General features: G+C 40.8%; 1 protein-coding gene across 2 annotated transcripts in view; it reads right to left on the bottom strand.

Moving 5' to 3' along the window:
• The window catches only part of LYPD6 (LY6/PLAUR domain containing 6), a 141,220-nt gene that overhangs the window by 37,223 nt on the left and 83,751 nt on the right, over nucleotides 1-20,246 (bottom strand). The gene's annotated exons all lie outside the window — the stretch shown is intronic.

Below are 20,246 nucleotides of genomic sequence, written 5' to 3'. Positions count from 1 at the left end.
CTAAGCTTCATCTATTCTGTCCTCTCTTCTGCCCTTTGCTTCTATTGTTGAGAGCAGAAAAATTATTTAATAGGTTGAATTGCCCAGCTTACTAGAAATGTAGAGACAGGTCTCTATATAATTTCTCTATGTGTTATTCACGTCCATCTTCTTAATTTTCTATAGAGCTTGTTCCTCATGTTCTACAACGTTTTTCCCAAGCACCATCATCTCACTGACCATGTAATGGGTCAAGGATATTCACTCTACTTCAACCTGGCTGAAAAAACATAGCTTGGACATTTTTGTTTATAACTTTAATACACATATTCAACAAGATTCTTTAAATAGCATAATGAAATAATACTAAAATTCCTTTGTGAGAACAAATAGCCAAAGAGTAAATATATCATGAAGCAAAAAATCAATGGAGGAAAGTATGGCCTAGGCACTATGAGAACTTAGAATATGCTACAAAACAATATTAATGAAGACAGAATTAAGAGAGAATATAAAAATGAATACAGAAAGTAGAACACTCTAAGGAGCCCAAAATAGACCCAACTATTTACATGACACAAGCAAGTTTTCAAAACTACATAATAGGAAAATACTAAATGAATAGTATTATGATAACTTGATTAAAAAATGTGAAAAAGATTAACTGAAACTAAGCAATGCACGATTCACTAAAATTAATTCCAGATGGGTTAGTGTGTTCAATTCAGAAAAAATAAAAAAAAGACAAACTCTTAGAAAAGAAAGTAAAGCTGCTATCACCCTGCAACAGTTTGATGATGCCAGCCTTGCCGATTTCATGCTCACTCACCATCTTTGGTTTACAATTTGGTTCCACAAAGCAAACTTGCATTCAGGGGGAGAATGGGCTGATTGTTCACTTACTAAATAACGACTGCCAGGCATTGTGCTAGACACTTGGTTGAACAAAATGATGAGGAAAACAAACAAGTCAACCAACAAACAAAAATGTGTGGTGTCTTTCCCTCACTGAACTAGCAGCTGAGTGAGAAGCAGCAGCGCTATCTCAATCCTAAAAGAATGCACACAGCAGTACTTTGACGTAAATCAATTCTGGCTTTTCTATGCCGGTGTGGGGAGTGCGGTAAGACGAGGCTGAACCTGAGGGACAGACCTGCGTAACACCCTGTAGGGACCTGACTAGGCCACCAGTAACGCTCCCATCTCCTTACAATCTGCAGCAGGATCAATTTTGAGAGAGATTAAACTTGTATGACATTATGCTTGTAACTGTAAAAATAAATGTGAAAACATTTATACAGACAAAAGGCTGGAAAGGAAAAGACAAAGATAGAAAAGGCAGGGTTTTTCTTATAAAACATTCTGTGTAATTTCACAGTTGTATTGTCGTTACATGAGTTTTTTAAAAATTACGTAAATGATCTGAAGGTGCCACAGAGTGTTGTAAACTCCATCCGGAGTTGTGGGGCCTGCCCCTCAAGGCAGGAACTTGCACTGATTACTTTCACATCCCCTGGCTCAGAACCATGGCAAGGGCTCAGTAAACCTCTGTGAAGGCGATGTGAACATCTGCCTCAGAGTATTCTAGTGCTGGAACCCTGGTGGTGCAGAGGCTAAGAGCTTGGGCTGATAACCAAAAGGTTGGCAGTTCAAATCCACCAAATACTTCTTGGAAATCCTGCAAGGCAGGTCTACTCTGTCCTATACGGTCGCTACGAGTTGGAATCAACTCGACAGCACGGGCTTGTTTTGTTTCATTTTGTTTTTTAATTCTAGTGCACTTATTCCCCTCACCAATTCATCCTGTGTTTTGCAATAAAAAAAAAAAATTTTTTTATGTTTTGCTATAGAAAGTTAAAAAAAAAATACATCTGCTAAAAAATTATCAAGACCTACACTACAGAATAAAACTTAATTTGAAGTATTGTATGGTATTACTGGAGCACTGGTGGTGCAGTGGTTAAGGGCTCAGCTGCTAACCAAAAGGTCGGCAGTTCGAATCCACCAGCCTCTTGCTCCTTGGAAACCCTATAGGGCAGTTCTCCTCTGTCCTGTAGGGTCACTATGAGTCAGAGTTGACTCAGCAACAGGTTTGGGTTTTTGTTTGCTTGTTTATTCTGTTGCTATACCTATTTTATGATCCAAAATATAAACCAATGGGAAGGTGGGTGTCTTGAAATGATACTTTAAAACTTATCAATAATATCAAGAATAGGGAAACCGATCTTCATAGTAAAGTAAATTAAATAGGAAACTTTAGTGATTTAAATTTAAATCAATGAGATCAAGTATGGCAGAGCTTACATTCCAGTTACCTTTTTGAAAAGTGTAAAAAATTTTAAAACTAGCATCACTATACTTTCAATTTACTTTTCTACTTTAATCTTATGTAGCATATTCCATTTTTGTTTGTTTATTTTTAATACTGTGTTGAAATTGTCTAACATGCTTCTCCTCCTCCCACCATATCATTTACTCATTGTCTAACTGGCAGCTACAAACATTTAAGGGCAGAACTGAGAGCAAACACAGTAACCTCGTAGTACCTCCCCTGTGCTGGGGACAGTCATGGGTTGACAAAGCAGGTGTTAATAATTAATCTAAAGAACAGTTGTGTTAAAGAGCTCAGTTACAGAAGTTCAGCTTCTCCTAGAAGTTTCTCTTGGCTGCTCCTCCTACCTATTGACCTACTCATCCCAGAATATGCTAAAAAGGACATCAGTGTGAATTCTTTCTAATGCACTTTGCACTGGAAATATAGGTTGGAAAATTTTCAGTGGATTAGCTGAGCTTAAAAAAAGGTGACTATCGTGATAGGCTGAACACTGCCCCTGCCCAAAGTTTTCCAAGTCGTAATCCCTGGAATTTGTCAATGTTACCTTACATGGTAAGAGGGACTTTGCAGTTGTGATTAAGGATCTCTATGTACTTGCTGTACAATTTTTCTGTAAACGTAAAACTGCTCTAAAAATAAAGCCTATTTTTTTATTTACAAAGAGAGAGAGAACCATTTCTACTTTCTACAGAAAAGGGCCAGCTTGAGTCTTTAGGCCTGATTTGTTTAGCACACATTTTCAAATTTGAGGGAATTCAACTACTTTTTTTAACCATGAGTTTTGTTTTCTTTTTTTTTTTTTTTACTTAATGCTAAAATTTCCAAATTTTTAAAGTAGCTGAATCTTAATTATTCCAATGGTTTCTTGTGAAATTGTTCTTTCTTTGGGAAAAAAAAAGTATGTATTTTCTAGGCTTCTATGTGATTACTGAAAAGACTGAAAGGATAGACACCAAAATTATCTATAATTTTAGGTGATTTTAATATTCATTTTGCTAAATTTGAATATTAAAAAATTTAATGACCATGTATTGCTTTTATAGAGGAAAATAGTTTTTTGTTTTGTTTAAAAAAAGATTGCTTTTCAAAGAATGAGTCTGACAATCATTTTGCTTTTTATGCACCAATAATCTTTTCACCCAAAGACAATGAAAATAACCTCAAAAAAGTCCATATCTCTTCTAAAACAATAGAATCAATATTTGGCAAGAATGTCCTCTCTTGCCCTCTTCACAAAGCATTTCCTTTAGTGTCTTAGTCCAGGTCTTCTTCAAAGCAGAACCTGGGGCATGGTTTAAGGTGCTCGCACTTTGATTGGGAGCTCCAAGCCCAGGATAATGAAGGCAAAAGGCGAGAAGCGAGAAAGGAGTGAAGCTAGAAAAGATAAAGCCATGTGATCCTAAATTATTATACTGGTCGCCACTTGACAATAAGCCACAAAAACAAGATTGCAAGGAGAGCTTATACCTGAGTATAGTCCGAGGAAGGAGCAAGGAGGGAGAATTTATCTGCCTGGTCCCCTCCTGTGTGCTTCCCATTGATCAAGACTCTCCTCACAAGGTACTCACTCCCCCATACTTCAGCAGCCAGAATGGAGGGTCAGCCCAGTGTCAAGGGACCAAAAGAAAAAAGAGGCCAGTTACAAGAATCTCAGAAAGCACTCAAGGTTTGTCTCTGGTACAGGGGTTATTAACCCTTTTAAATACCACATTGTCTTTATTATTTTTTTCTAGAGTTTATTACTTTTATCTTATTATTTTTAATCTTTTTACTGAGCTAAATTTACCTTTTAAAGTGTACAATTTGGTCGTTTTTAGTATAGTCACAATGTTGTACAACCATCACCAATTGCTATTCATTTGTCACCCCCCTACCCAAAAAATCTTGTACCCATTAGTAAAAGCAAAAACCAAACCCAATGCTATCACATCCATTCTGACTCATGGCGACCCCATGTGTTACAGAGTAGAACTGTTTCATAGGGTTTTCTTGGCTGTAATCTTTATGGAGCAGATCTCCAGGCCTTTCGTCCGTGGGTGGGTTTGAACTGACAACTTTTATGTTAGTAGTCAAGCACAAATCACCCAAGGATCTCACCCATTTGCAGTTACTCCTAATTCTTTCCTCTCCCCATCCCCTCACAACCACCAATCTACATACTGTCTATGGATTTGCCTATTCTGAACATTTCACGTAAATGGAATCATACAATATGTTGTAGAATAATCATTACTTCATTCCTTTTTATTGTGAAGATATTATTTCACATTATGGGTATACCACATTTGTTTATCCATTCAGGTGATGGATATTTGGATTTTTTTCACTTTTTGGCTATTGTGAATGCTGCTTTGAACATTTATATACATATTTTTATGTGAACATATGTTTTAAATTCCTTCAATATATACCTAGGAGGGGAATTGTTGGATATTACGGTAACTCTATGATTCACTTTTTGAAGAAATACCAAACAATTTTCCACAGTAGCTGCATCGTTTTACATTCCAACCAGCACTGTATGACGGGTTCCAATTTCTCCACATCTTCACCAACATCTGTTACTATTCTTTTCTTTTTCAAAAAATTATTGCCCTCCTATTAGGTATGAAGTAGTATCTCAGTGTGGTTTTATTTGCAGTTCTCTAATGGCTAATGCTAAGGAGCCCTGGTGGCACAATGGTTAAGTCCTCTGCTGCTAATAGAAAAGTCTGAGGTTCGAACCCACCCAGTAACCCTGTGAGAGAAAAGACCTAGCAATCTGCTCCCGTAAAAATTACAGCCTAGGAAACCTTATGGGGCGGTTCTACTCTGTCATACAGGGTCATCACTACGAATCGGAATTGACTCAATGTCTCACAACAGCAACAACTAATGCCGTTGAGCATCTTTTCACGTGCTTACCAGCCATTTGCATATCTTTTTTGCAGAAATATCTATTTGGATCTTTTGATCATTTTTAAATTGGGGTATTTGCCTTTTTATTGTTGAACTGTAAGAATTATTTATATATTATGGATACTAGACCCTTATGATACGTGATTTGCAAATACTTCCTCCCATCCTGTGGGTCATCTTGTCTCTTTCTTAATAGCGTCCTTTGATGCACAAAAGGTTTTAATCTTAACAAAGTCCACACATTGCTTTTCATAAATATGGATTTTGTTCCACTGTAAAAGTCAAGTTCGACACAGTGCTAAAAATAAAGGTCTACATACAATGAACAGTAAAAGAACTTGTCTACTTTGCAGTGGTCAGTACTGTATTTTCCACCCCTCTTTTCCATGAGACGAACAGGATGGGCAGGACTCTTTGCTAACATCACTCACTGCTTACACTGCAGTATATCATGAAGCCCCACTCACTCTATTAGTATTTTCTAGGAGCTGCAAAATGAAACATGAGTGACATGCATTCACAATTAATCTGCTGAAACATGGGGCCGCTGTGGGAAATGCATCTTGTCTCTATAGATTCTCAGTTGTTGACGGTGTTTTAATCTCCAAACCTCACTTATATGATGCTGGACACGCTCAGAGAATATGAAGGGTCTTTTCTGGAACTTTGATGTTTTCCCCTGGAGTCCACTGTGCCTTTGGACTGTTCTAGACATTTAGAAAAGATGTTGAGTTTCCATTTTACAGTCCTGCTATTTGAATATGCACTGCAGATCCTGTCCCTGACTACAGTTCTCTTTATGAAGAAGTACACTCTCATTTTCACAGCTCTGTGACCTTTCATTTGTTATATATGAGCTTTTGCAAATCTAATACCACTCCGACAGATCTAATTTGTACTCTAAATTACCTTTGCATGAGTTACTCAACTGCTGGTTTTATTCCAATGGATTATTTGCTACATTCCGAAATTAAAAAAAAAAAATTAGTTCAATATCTACTGGGCTTCCTTTACCTGGGGGAAAGTTGAGAAAAGTTGCATTCTGAATTTTTACTCTGTGGATGGCAATAGATAACATAAAGGAGAATATCTACACTAGTCAGAGAGGTGAAGTGATAGGATGTTAATCCAGGTCAAGCTTTACAAATCTACACCCTAATTGCTGTTTCACATAGAGTCCATAAAATAAGATACTCTCATTCTTTAAGATGGTCGCTGGAAGAAAATTAAGCACCTCTGGAAGCTACATTAACTAAGGTAAGAAAAAAAAATTTTTTTAAAAGCAAGTGGCAACCTGACTCATGGCAACTCTGTGTATCAGAGTACAACTGAACAGTGGTCCACAGGGTTTTCAATGGCTGATTTTTTAGAAGTAGATGGCCAGGTCTTTCTTCCCATGTGCCTCTGGGTGGGCTTGAACCTTCATCTTTCAGTTAGCAGCTGGGAGTGTTAACCCTTCACATTGCCCACAGATTCCTTGACCAAGGAACTAAGTACTAAATGACAACACCTCAGTACTAAGCCAATGCTTAAATAATGGTGAAGCAGAGAATTAATTCAAATCTAAATATACAACAACTCTATTCTAACTGAAGTTTTAAATACCTAATACGAGAGCAAAAGGTAATTCTGAAGCATAAAAGATCACGGATATCATAACAAATCGATGTAATTTTCGATATATATAGACTAGGCTTGGTAGTGCCTTGGTGGCCTGAAAAAATTAATTCCGCTCCCCAAAGTATAAACTAAAACCATGTCATCACAAAACTAAGTCTACTCAAAAATATCATTCTGACCACAGGTATCTTTCTTACAATTTGGTAACTGTTTATAAGATATAGCAGTTTAAGAGGTCTACAAATTCTGACATGCTTCCCATCGGGGGGTGGGTTCTACATCCTTCCCCATTGATTCTGGGCTAACCTTATTGACCAGCTGATCGATTACGGCAGAAATGACACTACGTGGCTTCCAAGATTAGGTCATAGAATGTGATACAGCTGGCACCTGGTCCTCTGGAACACTCTTGCTGAAGCCCTGAGCCTCATGAAAGCAGTCTGACTGCCCCAAGGCTGCCACCATGTCAGGAAGCCCTAAGTAGTCCACACAGAGCTGCTGAAACTTCATGAACAAAGAGAGATGACCTCAGCTGTTCCAGCCACCTTCCCTCACCTCCATTTCAGCTTCAGCCACTGTCTGATCACAGCTGCATAGACTCCAAGCCAGAACCACCTAACCATGCTTTTCCACTTTCCTGGCCCACAGAAACTATGAGAGATAATAAAATGATTGTAGTTGTAACTAGCCACTAAGTTTTATGGTAGAATTCTTGCCTTACATGCAGGAGACCTGGGTTCAATTCCCAGCCAATGCACTTCATGCACGGCCACAACCTGCCTGTCAGTATAGGCTTACGTGTTGCTATGATGCTGAACAGGTTTCAGTAGAATTTCCAGACTAAGATGCACTAGGAAGAAAAGACTGATTCTTCCTGGATATTTTTCAAACTAGAATTGGCAAAAGACAGTCAGCCTCTCTCTGGTACAGGCGCCCCCAAGGTATGACACTCAGGAACATGTGAGCCAATGCAAACCTTCTGGATCGCAACAGTCTGATCCGAAAACGATCATGGAGATGGCGCAGGACCAGGCAGTATTTCATTTGGTTGTACAAGGGGTCACCGTGAGTTCGGTGTTGACTCAACAGTAACTTACAGCAGGTTTTGTGGCAATTTGTTACACAGCAGTAGAAAACTGAAACATAAAGAAGTGGAGCAAAAGAGCTAACTAGGAATTTTAGTTCTGTTCATGAAAATAACTGCTTTTTCACAATATTCATCATTAAGTGCGAAAATCCAAATCAAACAGGCATTAGCCACAGTGTGGGGTGGGGAAAGACTTTACTGGATTACCTAACTGGCTGGTTTAGGCATGCCTGGACTTTCAAAACCAAATTATCAAGAATTTCCATCCATCAACTCTGCTTTGCCCCCTATTTTACCTTTATTATCATTCAAGGCCTCCCCAAACTGTGGCCACCAGGGGCTCCAGAAGCATTCTCAGGGAGTCTCTTTCCTAACGGTTCCCAAAAAAGCCCAAAGAAAGGAGAAGGCCATTATGTCCACCTTTGGACCAATAACTGGCTAGGGGGAATGTGACATTCCAATTGGCTAGAGCTGGGTCGCTAGCAAGTCATAGAAACAAGAGCACAGTGAACTTCATGCAAATCACATGGCTGGAGAGTAGGGGCGGTACTGGTTTCCCAAATGAAAATCTACGTGTTGTCTCCTGAAGAAGGACTGGATGCTGGGCTATCAAAATCACAAAGATGACCACTATGATAAACAATAAAAAAAAAAAAGGGTATGAAATAACCTCACTAGCCTGTAAGTGCAAAATGAAGCTAAAGGTAGCTCAAATGAATGTCTTTGTGAATGGCAAAAGATGAGAACATTACCTACTGACATGATTTTCCTCTATAAATACAGAATACCACTTCTTAGAACTTTTCAAATGAAGTTATGAATCTGAAATGAAAAGACTGGTCTATTTAAAATAGTTCTGTCCTTCCCACTTTCCCCTTTTTATAAGAACTGGCCCTCTGTCACATCACCCACATGTTACTATTGGGGAGTACCATGTTTTTAAATAGCCCATCCTACTGGCCACGGTGGTCTGGGCCAGTGTTAAACATCTGATCCAGATGAAGACAATCTAAGTTCTTCTTGCACATTTTTCAAACTAGAATTAGAAAAAGACAGCCTCATTCTAGTACAGGAGCCCTCAAGGTATGACACTCAGGAACATGTGAGCCTTGTTATGAAGCTTACTGGCCAAGAGACAGGAGATGGGGAGAAAAGGCCCAGCTCTGTTCAACTCTTGACATTTTGGCTAGTTTTTGACTCTTGCCTTAATTATGACAGAACTTTAGTATCCATCTAATTGTTATTGTTAGGTGCTGTCGAGTTGGTTCAATTCATATGACCTTATGCACAACAAAATGAAACGCTGCCCGGTCTGTGCCATCCTTACAGTCATTGCTATGTTTGAATCCATTGTTGCAGCCACACTGTCAGTCCATCTCATTGAGAGTCTTCCTCTTTTTCACTGACCCAAGAACCCTGCTCAAGTTTTATGTTAAATGATCTGGAGGGTTGTCTCCATTTAGCCCTTGATATACCAAAGAACTATAATTGCCAGTTTGATTGGTGTGTATAGCCCTTCCAGAATTTTCTGTGGGCTGGGAAACCAGACTGTGATCTGTCTTCTTGTGGGAAAAATGAAAAGAGGAAAAAAAAAAGTCTAGTAGCCAACTCCATAAGAATGGCTTATGTAAAAACCCTTGGTCATATTTTTTAACCACTAGCTTCTTTACAAGCCAATTTCTAAATCTTAATCAAGTTTTCTCATTTGATAAAGAATAGCCTTGTAAAAAAAAATATATATATATATATATATTCATGTACCCATCCTCCAATTTCTGATCAACCAATATTTTGAGCTCCACACAATATTATCTAACACTCAAAAATCACTGCAGTTCCATTTCTGTAAAAGGATATGGGGGCTTGCTAAAACTCACAGACTAAACTATAACTCGGCTTTCAAAGCATATTTAATAAACTAGCACAATTATTTCCTCACCTTGGGTTTGGAGTCAGGAGAACTCATCAGATGCCCTCCCAACTCTGTACCATTGGGGTAGAAATTCTTCCTGTGTAATACACCATCTTCACTTAGGAGCCTCTATAAATAATGGTTATTAAAAAAGTCTATTATTGTAGCAGAGCAGAATATAATAAGATTTTACATTATATTCATTCAGGCATAAACAGATATAGGAGTTATTAATAAAAGAGGATTGCCCTTGGTAATAGAAAATTTTTGGTTTTGCATCTAAATTAATTTTCCTTCTGAGAGAAAACAATACTGAATAGCCTCTTGTGGTGGCTCAGTGGTTAAGCATTTGACTGCTAAACAAAAAGTCAGTGGTTTGAAACCACCAGCAGCTCCTTGGGAGAAAAATATGGCAGTCTGCTTCCGTAGAGATTTACAGCCTTGGAAACCCTACGGGGTCGCTATGAGTCAGAATCGACTCAACGGTAGTGGGTATATAGGTAGCCTCTTGTGGATAAGGGAATGTAAGTTACCTAAATGGGCCCTACTCCCTGACTGCTGATACTGAAAGAGCCCATTGGAATTTCTCTCCTCCCCCTCCTACCAAGTCTCCTATTTCTCTTCCTCAATTGTCCTCCGTGTTTTCTATTTTACTTGCTCATTTGGTCACTCACTTGCTGTCCTGTATGAGGCAGGCATGGATTTTATCTATTATACATGTTATTGTTAACAGTCCCAACTTAATAACCAAATTATTTAACTCTGTTGATAAAATCATTCTATAATTCTTAAAAGAAAAATCCCTACAAAGGCTGCTAGGAGGAAACAGTGACTTGCCCAGTATGTAGGGAAAAGATGATGAGCGTTGGAGTCATTCAGTCAAGAGGGATCATGGTTTGATTTTGATGTGCTGTCCTTTCAACCAAGACCACACACTTGTAAGATACCAAGGAGCAAAGGGCCAAGTTACACAACAACTGCATTAACTATACACAGGCCCTCTGTGGATGGAGGTCACAGAGCATTCTCAAAGACACCCAACAAGAGGTCCATGTCCCTTTCTGCTAAACATGGCAGCTTATTTAGAAGAAGGAAAAGAAGAAATGGAGGGAGGGAGGGATGGCAGACGACCTGAAGGACAGGCACTAGCTGTGAAACACCCCAGGCCTGCCTCCCTGATTCAAAGAGACTCCACTGAGGCTTTCCAGACCCTGACCAGACTGAATACCTTGGCAGCACAAACACTCTCCACTCAAAACCATGCTTAACCTCCAGAGAGAGAGTAGGCAATCACCTCATTTTATGACTAAAAGGGTGGTTAGAATGTGCTCCAAATCCGTATCCCATCTGCCAAAATTCTCCACCCTTCATCATACCAGCTAATATTGCCAATCAGAAATTTATTTAGGTTCGTACATGTTTTAAAACTCAAATACCACTGGAAGGCTACTGTATATACTGCATCTACTATAACAAATTACCACACATTTGTTGGCTTCAAACAACAGACACTTATTCCCTCACAGTTCTGGGGACTAGAAGTCTTAAATCTGGCAGGAACATGCTCCCTCTGGGGGACCTAAGAGGGAATCCATTCCTGGACTCTTTCAGCTTCTGATGGCTGCCCAGGCTTGTGGCCCCATCACTCTGGGAATCTCTGCCCCTGTCTTCATATTGCCTTCTCCTCTAGCTGTCTCTGTCCTCCTCTCCTCTCCTGCTATGTTATCTCCCTTTGCCTCTTTCTGATAAGGACACTTGTGAGAGCATTTAGGGTCTGCCTGGATAATCCCGGAGTATCTCATTGCAAAATGCTTGATATAATCACATTTGTTACCATATAAAGGCCCCTGGGTAGCACAAACTGAGCTGGACAACTAAGCTGAAGTTGGCAGTTCAAACCCACAGTGGCACTGCAGAAGAAAGGCCTGGCTATCTACTTCTGTAAACATGATGGCCAAGGAAACCCTCCTGAGAAGTTCTGTTCTGTAACCCATGGGGTCACCATGAGGTAGAATCAATTCTACAGCAAAGGGTTTGGTTTTTGCATTGGTTGAAATATAAACTAATATTTATCGGTTTGAGGATTAGGACTTGAATTTACCCTTTGGGGAGCCACCATTCAACCTATTACAGGTCATTTAAGATGTGCTCCCTTTACTGAGGGCTTCCACCTGATTCCCTGACTTCTAAGTCACACCTCAGATGCAGCTGCCCCAATGCTGATGAGAGGGAAGCAGAGGCTAGGACCTGGGCAGGGCCCTCCGACTGCTCCTTCAGCCACCGATAAGCTGACTTTTTATCTCCTCTACCAGGAGGGGTGGGTGGTTATCTGTGCTAGTGTTCCTCTCCAACTGCCAAATCATTCAAGGACCCCTTACATTTTATAAGGAGCCCTGGAGGCACAATAGTTAAGTGCTCCGCTGCTAACCAAAGGTCAGCGGTTCAAACCCACTAGCTGCTCTGTAAAAGATGGGGCAGTTTGCTTCTGTAAAGATTACAGCCTTGGAAACCTTATGGGCAGTTCTACTCTCTCCTATAGGGCCACTATGAGTAGGAATCGACTCCACGGCAACGGCTTTATATTTCATAAAGGTCCAGATAACCGTCTGAGCTCGTATAGCTAATCAAATAAGTATACTAGTCATAAGATATCAGAAATAAGAAGAATTAGAGAAAACAAAAGATGTTAAAAATTCAAAAGTTTCATAGCTAGAGGTAGGTTTATCATGAAGTTAGTGAAGAGTAAGTTTCAGGGGCCCTGCTTGCATGGGGCCCAGCCAAAAACCCTGTTATGATTTATGATTTTAATTTTATATTCTTTTTCTTAAGGATGGCTCCTCCCTAAAAACCCACTACCCCCGCCACAGTGATGCAAAACCGTCTTTATTATTAGTAATATTAGTCTTCCTTTTCTCTGTGAGGCCTTGCTAAAAGCACCACACATGTCTTCCACTCTCAAGGGAAAAAAAAAGGCAGGTCTTCTCAAAATTGTTGTTGTTAGCAGTTGTTGATGAGTTGATTCCAACTCATGTCGACCTTGTGTGTACAGAGTAGAACTGCTCCATAGGGTTTTCAAGGCTGTGACCTTTTGGAAGCAGATCGCCAGGCCTGTCTTCGAGGCACCTCTGGGTGGGTTTGAATCACCAACCTTTCAGCTAGTACACAAAGACCTAACCATTTGCACCACCTCGCAGGAATCCACAAAATTGGGAAAGTGGAATTACAACGGAAGAAAACAAATAACCAACCAATGAACTTCATTCTATGATCCTCCTCTAGCACTGCCTGTGGCCACATCTCCCAGGACCACTTAATAGGGAACACTGTGATGCCCCGAGGCAATTGAGGCAAGAGGAAGGTCCCAGTTTTGGATTACATTTTTTTTTTTTTTTTTTAGCTATTTTAAGAAAGCTCAGAGAAACCACTTCTTAACATCCAAAGGAGCGCAGAGGTCCTGGGCCTGGAAAGAAGGCCACTCCACAGGCAGCAACACTGCCTCGACCAACAGCAGCTAGCAAGGCTGACCTAAAACCCAAAATACCAAATCTGTTGTCATGGAGTCGATTCCAACTCATAGCGACCCTACAGAACAGGACAGAACTGCCCCATAGGGTTTCCAAGGTGTAGCTGATGGATTCAAACTGCCGACCTTTTGGTTAGCAGCCGAGCTCCAAACCACTGCACCACCAGGGTTCCACATAGGTACGGAATTCCTGGGCACATGGAGACCTCCTGAAAGGTGAGGTGTGATCTGCCTCAGGCAATAGAGCAAGGGCATTGAGTGATCTCAGCTCCCTTTACCCATCTCTTAGGATTGTCATGGGCTAGAATCCTGACTGCTACTTATAGCTGAAAAAGCCCATGGTGACCCAATGGCTCAGCTGAGAATGACCAGAATGGTGATCTGCCCCTGTAAAAACTACAGCCTAGACAACTCTATGGGGCAGTTCTACTCTGTCACATGGGATTTCTATGAGTTGAAAATTGACTCCGACAGCACCTAACAACAACTTATAGCGGAATAACCTTGGGCAGGTTTCTTTACCTCTCTGTGCCTCAATCTCCATCTCTAAAATGGAAAAGAAGATAATACATGGCACATGCCTGCTACCTAATATACCGGAATTCTCAACATCTGCCCTGAGTGGCCCAGGGAGGTGTCTGGGTTATTAATTTGAGCCAAAACACCATCTCAGGAACTGTATATTTTCCAGGTCAGAAAGGACCTTAGAAAAGTCTTCAAAAAGGCCCTGTGTTCTATTTTGAAAAATCAAAAGCCCAGTTGTTTGTCAGATTTTATAACTGATTCCAAACTAAGGTCAGCATTCTACAGTGAGGATAAACAGGGGCAGGCAGGTGAATTTAGATGCAGCAGACTGGGAAGGTCTAACACAAAATTTCTTAAACGCAAGCAAGGCATTCCCCTTGAAAAGGATTAAAAAAAAAGTCACAGACAGAACTTCTACCCTCACTGTCAAATATTTACAGCGTGATGTTACTTAAACATGCACAAACAAAAAGCTTGGATTAATCCCCTCAGGCTTAAAGCTCCTATAGCTTTAAAGCTAAACAAAAAAATTACCAACTATAAATAAAATTACATTCAAATTAAACAGTTTAATTTTATAAAAAGGAAAATAATAGTAATTTACTGAGCACATATTGAACAGTATGAAATTACCAATATTTGATCATTTCTGACCTACAAAAACAGCAGTCTCATATGGTTCAACCCAGTATGTGCTAGGCACTCTCACAAGTGCTTTCTTTAATCCCTACAACAGCCCTATGAGGTTGGCATATTACTGCTCCTATTGTACAGATGAGAAAACCGGAGCACCAAGAAATGAAAACACACGTTCTTCTAGCCTCCTAAATAACTGGTATAGGACCAGGCAACGTTTCTTCTGTTACACACAGGCATGTCTCGGTTGGAGCCGACTCTACGGCAACTTAACAACAACAGAGAGCGGTAGATGATTGAGAATTCATTTGCGGAAGCCCAGGAGTGAGCAGACACTCATTTGGGAAGCTCTGACCAAGGAGGCATAAAGCATCCTGGGAAAGAGGTGATGAACAGCCACGATTAGACAACAGTTCAGGGCAACATGAAGGCCCTGGAAGAGCACCAAGACCTGGACAGTGTCGTCTGTTGGCGGGAAGGGGCACCCCCTTGGTTTTGTTTGTTTTTGCTCACCAGGAGCAACCTAGAAGGAGCCCCGGTGGCTGCTAACTTAAAGGTCGGCAGTTTGAATCTACCAGCTGCTCCTCAGGAGGAAGACGTGGCAGTCTGCTGCCTTAAGGACTACAACCTTGGAAACCCTATGGGGCAGTCCTACTCTGTTCTATAGGATCACTAGGAGTCGGCTACTCAATGGCAAGAGGTTTAGTTTTTTGTTTTTGTTTTTTTCCAGCAATCTAGTAGAGGGGCAGAAAGAAGGCTTGGCTGGTACTTCTCAGGAAGACAGAAGCTGGCCTGTGGTAAGGAACAACAGTTAAAGTGAAAACCGGATAAAAGGAAGAGAAGGAAAAAAGGATGATGAAAAGAGAAAGGGAAAATAAGAGAGGTCATAGGATCAATAAGGGCTAGGGTTTCCAATCCTGCTGCACACTGGAATCACCCGGGGATCTTTAAAAAAATACTGACATTGGCTCTTACCCCATCATGATTTAATTGGTACGGGGTGTGACTTTTTTACTGGGATTGTTAAACCCCCCCAGGTGATTCTAATTTGCAGCAAAGTTTGGGAAATTTTATAATGCTTCTCCAAGTTGCTGGTGGAATAAAACAGCCCTAAAATGCCTTGTGTTCATCCACTGGCCCCTGGCAAACAGCACCGAGTGTTCCCCATGCCACTCAGTTAAGGGGCTATTTATTAAGCAGTCCAACCTAATCAGAAGGTAATTTATTCCACTAGGTCTCCTCTGTCTGTCCTCTGGCTCCTGGGTGTCTTGGGGGAAAGGAAGTGGGCTGGCTATGACCCATAAAATCACCACAGCATCTTTCCTGGTTTCTACAGTGCTCTGGCTCTAAACATGATAGGATTATCTTTACTTCTTTGATAACAACTTCCCAGAACTGGTTTCACCCTCTTGAAGTGAAGGCCCATGTTGCCCTTAGAATGCTCCATGTGCAATGTGGTCTACCTTCCCCACACAGTAAAAAACCCAGTGCTGTCGAGTCGATTCTGACTAGTAGCGACCCTGTAGGACAGAACTATTCCATGGAGTTTCCAAGGAGCGCCTGGCGGATTCGAAGTGCCGACCCTTTGGTTAGCAGCCGTAGCACTTAACCACTACAGCACCAGTGTTTCCTCCCCACACAGTAGTACACTTAAATTTTACGACAACCAAAAAGAATATCTCAAGGCCTCTCCAAGCATAAATTTACACTCACACCCACTACACTAAAGGTAGCCCAGTGAGATGGGTGAGTTTTTGAGAAAGGATACAAATATGACAACATTTCCAGGAACTGCATGGAGTGATGGGAAGAGAATGGCTTTTGCAGACACCTGACATAAGCTTAAACTCTTGCCCTGCTACAAAGAGCTGTATGAACTTGGCAGGGCTTCAAACCTGTTCAAACCGGTTCAGTCATGGTCGACAAACCGGAACTGGAACAGATCCGAATGTTTACAATTTGGGTGATCTGGAATGATAACCAGGATGAGAAAAATTACAGGTCAAAGCCCTGGAATGGAAGACTAGGAAGAGGGGTAGTGAACCCTTTCAGTAGGCTCATGCATGAGATTGGATGATTGGCAGGACTGTGGAGCATGATGCACATTCAAAGTGGCTGGGTTGGCTGCCATCTTTGAGCGGGGCACCACTGTCTTCAACTCTGCTCAAAATCTCATGGGCAACGATTTGGTTGCTATGCAATGTGTACACTGCCCTTGTTTTCTAAGAGGGAAATTAGGTTTCTAGCAGGGCTTCGACCTATAATTTTTCCCGTTCAGGTTATCGTTCCAGTTCACTCAAATTTAAAAATTCAGGTCTATTCCAGTTTCGTTTCCTCAGCCATGGTTGAACCTAGGAAAATGAGTTCAAAGCCCTGGAACTTGAGCAACAAAACTTCCTCATCTGCAGTGATACAAAGATAGGTTTTCAGTTCACTGGGACCCTACAGTGACATTTCCTCTGTAAATAACTATGAGTGCTAAGTCTTGATTATCCAGTGATCCCCTCTCTTTGGTGGTGGCAAATTTTCCAACCACTCTGACTTTCTAGTCAATGATTCTGATGTTATTCAGAGAAGAAAAGCAGGGTGAGGGTAAGGCAAGAGGGTATGAATAAGAAACACAGTCAAGAACAAACAGGCAACCTAGTGAAATGTTCACCTTGACTTCACTCTATAAATTAGGACAACACAATTCCAGTACCAAATTCATACGCTTTACTCAGTTGCATTGTATTCTACTAGATCTTTTCAACTGGATAAAAAGGCAAAAACAAAACAACTTCACAATTATTTGTACAGAATTATCCCATAAAAGACAAAGGAACTAGATTACAAGTCTTAAAAGGATTAGGATTAAAAATGACCGGTTGCTTCAATCCCTGCTTTTATGCCTAGAGGTATCTAAAGTCTCTGTTGAGCCTGTCTGTGCATAGGAATATAGTAAGTAGTGATGACAAGTGCTACAAATAAGTCTATGTACACAGGGCAGCGTGATAAAGAGTAAATCAGCACTGTCCAGTAAGACTTTCTGCAATGATGGAAATACTCTGTGCTGTCCAATTCAGGATCTACTAGCCAAGGGTGACCTTTGGGGAACTGAAATGAAGCTAGTGCATCTGAGGAACTGAATTTAATATTAATTAGCCATATATTGTGAGTGGTTACGATACTGATATTGGGATATTGGTGGTTCAGTGGGAGAATTTTCCCCTTCCATGAAGGAGGCCCAGGTTTGATTCCCAGCCATTGCACCTCATGTGCAGCTATCACCCATTCATCAGTGGAGACTTGTGTGTTGTTATGATGCTGAACAGTTTCCGGGGAGCTTTCAGACAAAGGCAGACTAGGAAAAAAGCCATGGTGGTCTACTTTCAAAAATCGGCTAATGAGCACTCAGTGGATCACAACGGTCCATCTCCAGTCCAATCACGGGCGTGGCACGGGGTCGGGCAGCGTTTAGTTTCAGTACGTGTGGGGTTGCCATGGGTTAGAGGCCAACTCGACCGCAGCTAACAACAACAAATAAAAGATAAATGAAAGAAGAAAAGTCACTTAAAGTCGTGCTCTCAGAACCACTCAGGACTAAGGTAAAGTAGAATGATCGGTTTAATGTTAATTAAGTAATATCCGAAAAGATCACACAACTGTTTCTATAGAAGGCACTCCGGGCCTGATTGCTGCTGGGAGAAAAGGGATAAAAAGGAAGTGAAAGAAGACTGGCTTGCACTGATTGGTCCGGGAAGGAATTCTGGGGGTTTCTATTCCCCCAGAATTGTGTCACAAAGTAATGAAATAAGTATTGCCTTAGTTATCTAGTGCTGCTATAACAGAAATACCACAAGTGGATGGCTTTAACAAAAAGAAATTTATTTTCTCATAGTCTAGTAGTCTAGAAGTCCAAATTCACGACATCGGCTCCAGGAGAAGGCTTTCTCTCTCTGTCGGCTCTAGAGAAAGGTCTTTCTCATCAGTCTTCCCCTGGAACTAGGAGCTTCTGTGCACAGGAACCCCAGGTCCAAAGGACTCGCTCCGCTCCTGGCTCTACTTTCTTGGTGGTATGAGGTCCCCCTGTCTCTCTGCTGCTTCTCTCTTTTATATCTCAAAAGAGATTAGCTCAAGACACAATCCAATCTTGCAAACTGAGTCCTGCCTCGTTAACATCAACTGCCACTCAAACCACCTCATTAACATCATAGAGGTAGGATAATGATGTTACACAGGAAAATCAGATCAGATGACAAAATGGAGGACAACCACACCATACTGGGAATCATGGCCTAACCAAGGTGACACATAATTTTGGGGGACACAATTCAATCCATGACAAGTATCTACCCAGGATTTTTTGTTTCACACTGCTTCTAGTCAAGATTTAAAGAAAAGGATCACTCTTGGTCCATTTCTGTCGTTGGACTTGATAAAACCATAAAGATCAGTCCATAAAAATCAGGAAATATGTGTGTTGCCCATGACTTAATGCAAACAGTCTCTACATGACATGAGGTTTGTAAACAAGTCATCTTCTCTGATGTTCATTTATACTGCAAGTTCAATATCTCCCACTAGTAACTCATGCTCTAAATATGGAGAACAGGCATCACAAATTCTAGATTAATTATTGCTTTAGTTGGGAGAATTCATTCATTTGACAAATACTTACTGAGTGTAATAAATATTGAGAACTGAAAGGTCAGCAGTTCAAAACCACCAGCCTCTCTGTGGGACAGCGATGTCCCAATCTGCTTCACTGAAGATTTACAGCCTTGGAAACCCTACGGGGCAGTTCTACTCTGACCTATAGAGTCACCATGAGTTGGAATCAACCCGGCGGTTTGGTTCTGTGTTTTGGGTTAACAGTGTAAACAAAACAGATGAAAACATTTGATATTTGTGTTCAATATATTTCTGGTTTATCCCAGCTCAGTATTTTGGGGAAAAATTAATTCAATAAAAATTAATATTAGGGTGCAATTGAAGAGCCAGTTGATTAAATGTAGCTCATTAACATTTTTGGCTTAGCACAGTTTGTTTCTTCTACTGGCATTGTCCTTGGGGACTCTTTAAAATGCAAGAACAAAAATATAACACACAAAATCCTTTTTGGATACTCAGCAGAACCCAAAAGCTCAGAATTATTCTGGACATTTCCCTTTCTTCCTCCCAACATGCAATTTTCTCCAGTTTTACTTTCTAAATACTTCTCAATCAGCCCCATCTTCTTCGTCATGCCTACAGCAAGAACTTCAATTCAGGCCCTTAATTTTTGCTCAGATTATTGCAACAGCATCTAAACCAGTCTGTATCCAGTTTCTTTTCTTTCCAATCATTCTGCAAGAACAGTTTTCTAAAGCAGAGAACTAGTTATATAGCTCTACAGTTAGAAACTGTCAATGGTTCCCCAATGCTCATAGGATGTAGTTTAAACATTTTATGGTTAAGTATTCAACTGCTAACCAAAAGGTCGGTGGTTCAAATCCACCAGTCCGCTCTGTGGAAGTAAGACCTGGTAATCTGTTCCCATAAAGATTTTAACCTAGGAAACACTATGGGGCAGTTCTACTCTGTCATATAGAGTCCCTTTGAGTCGGAATGGACTCGACAGCACCCAACAACAATAACTACGTGGTGCTTATGCCACGCCCCAGTGGGAGGATTACAACACAGGCCCCTGGGATTCTGGAGTAAGGCCATATCATCTGCAGTGGAGAAGTGTACCCCTTTTGCGATACAG

Source organism: Elephas maximus, chromosome 6 (genome assembly GCF_024166365.1).
Source record: "Elephas maximus indicus isolate mEleMax1 chromosome 6, mEleMax1 primary haplotype, whole genome shotgun sequence".
Lineage (NCBI taxonomy): Eukaryota > Metazoa > Chordata > Mammalia > Proboscidea > Elephantidae > Elephas > Elephas maximus.
This window is presented reverse-complemented; position numbering and strand designations above follow the sequence as displayed.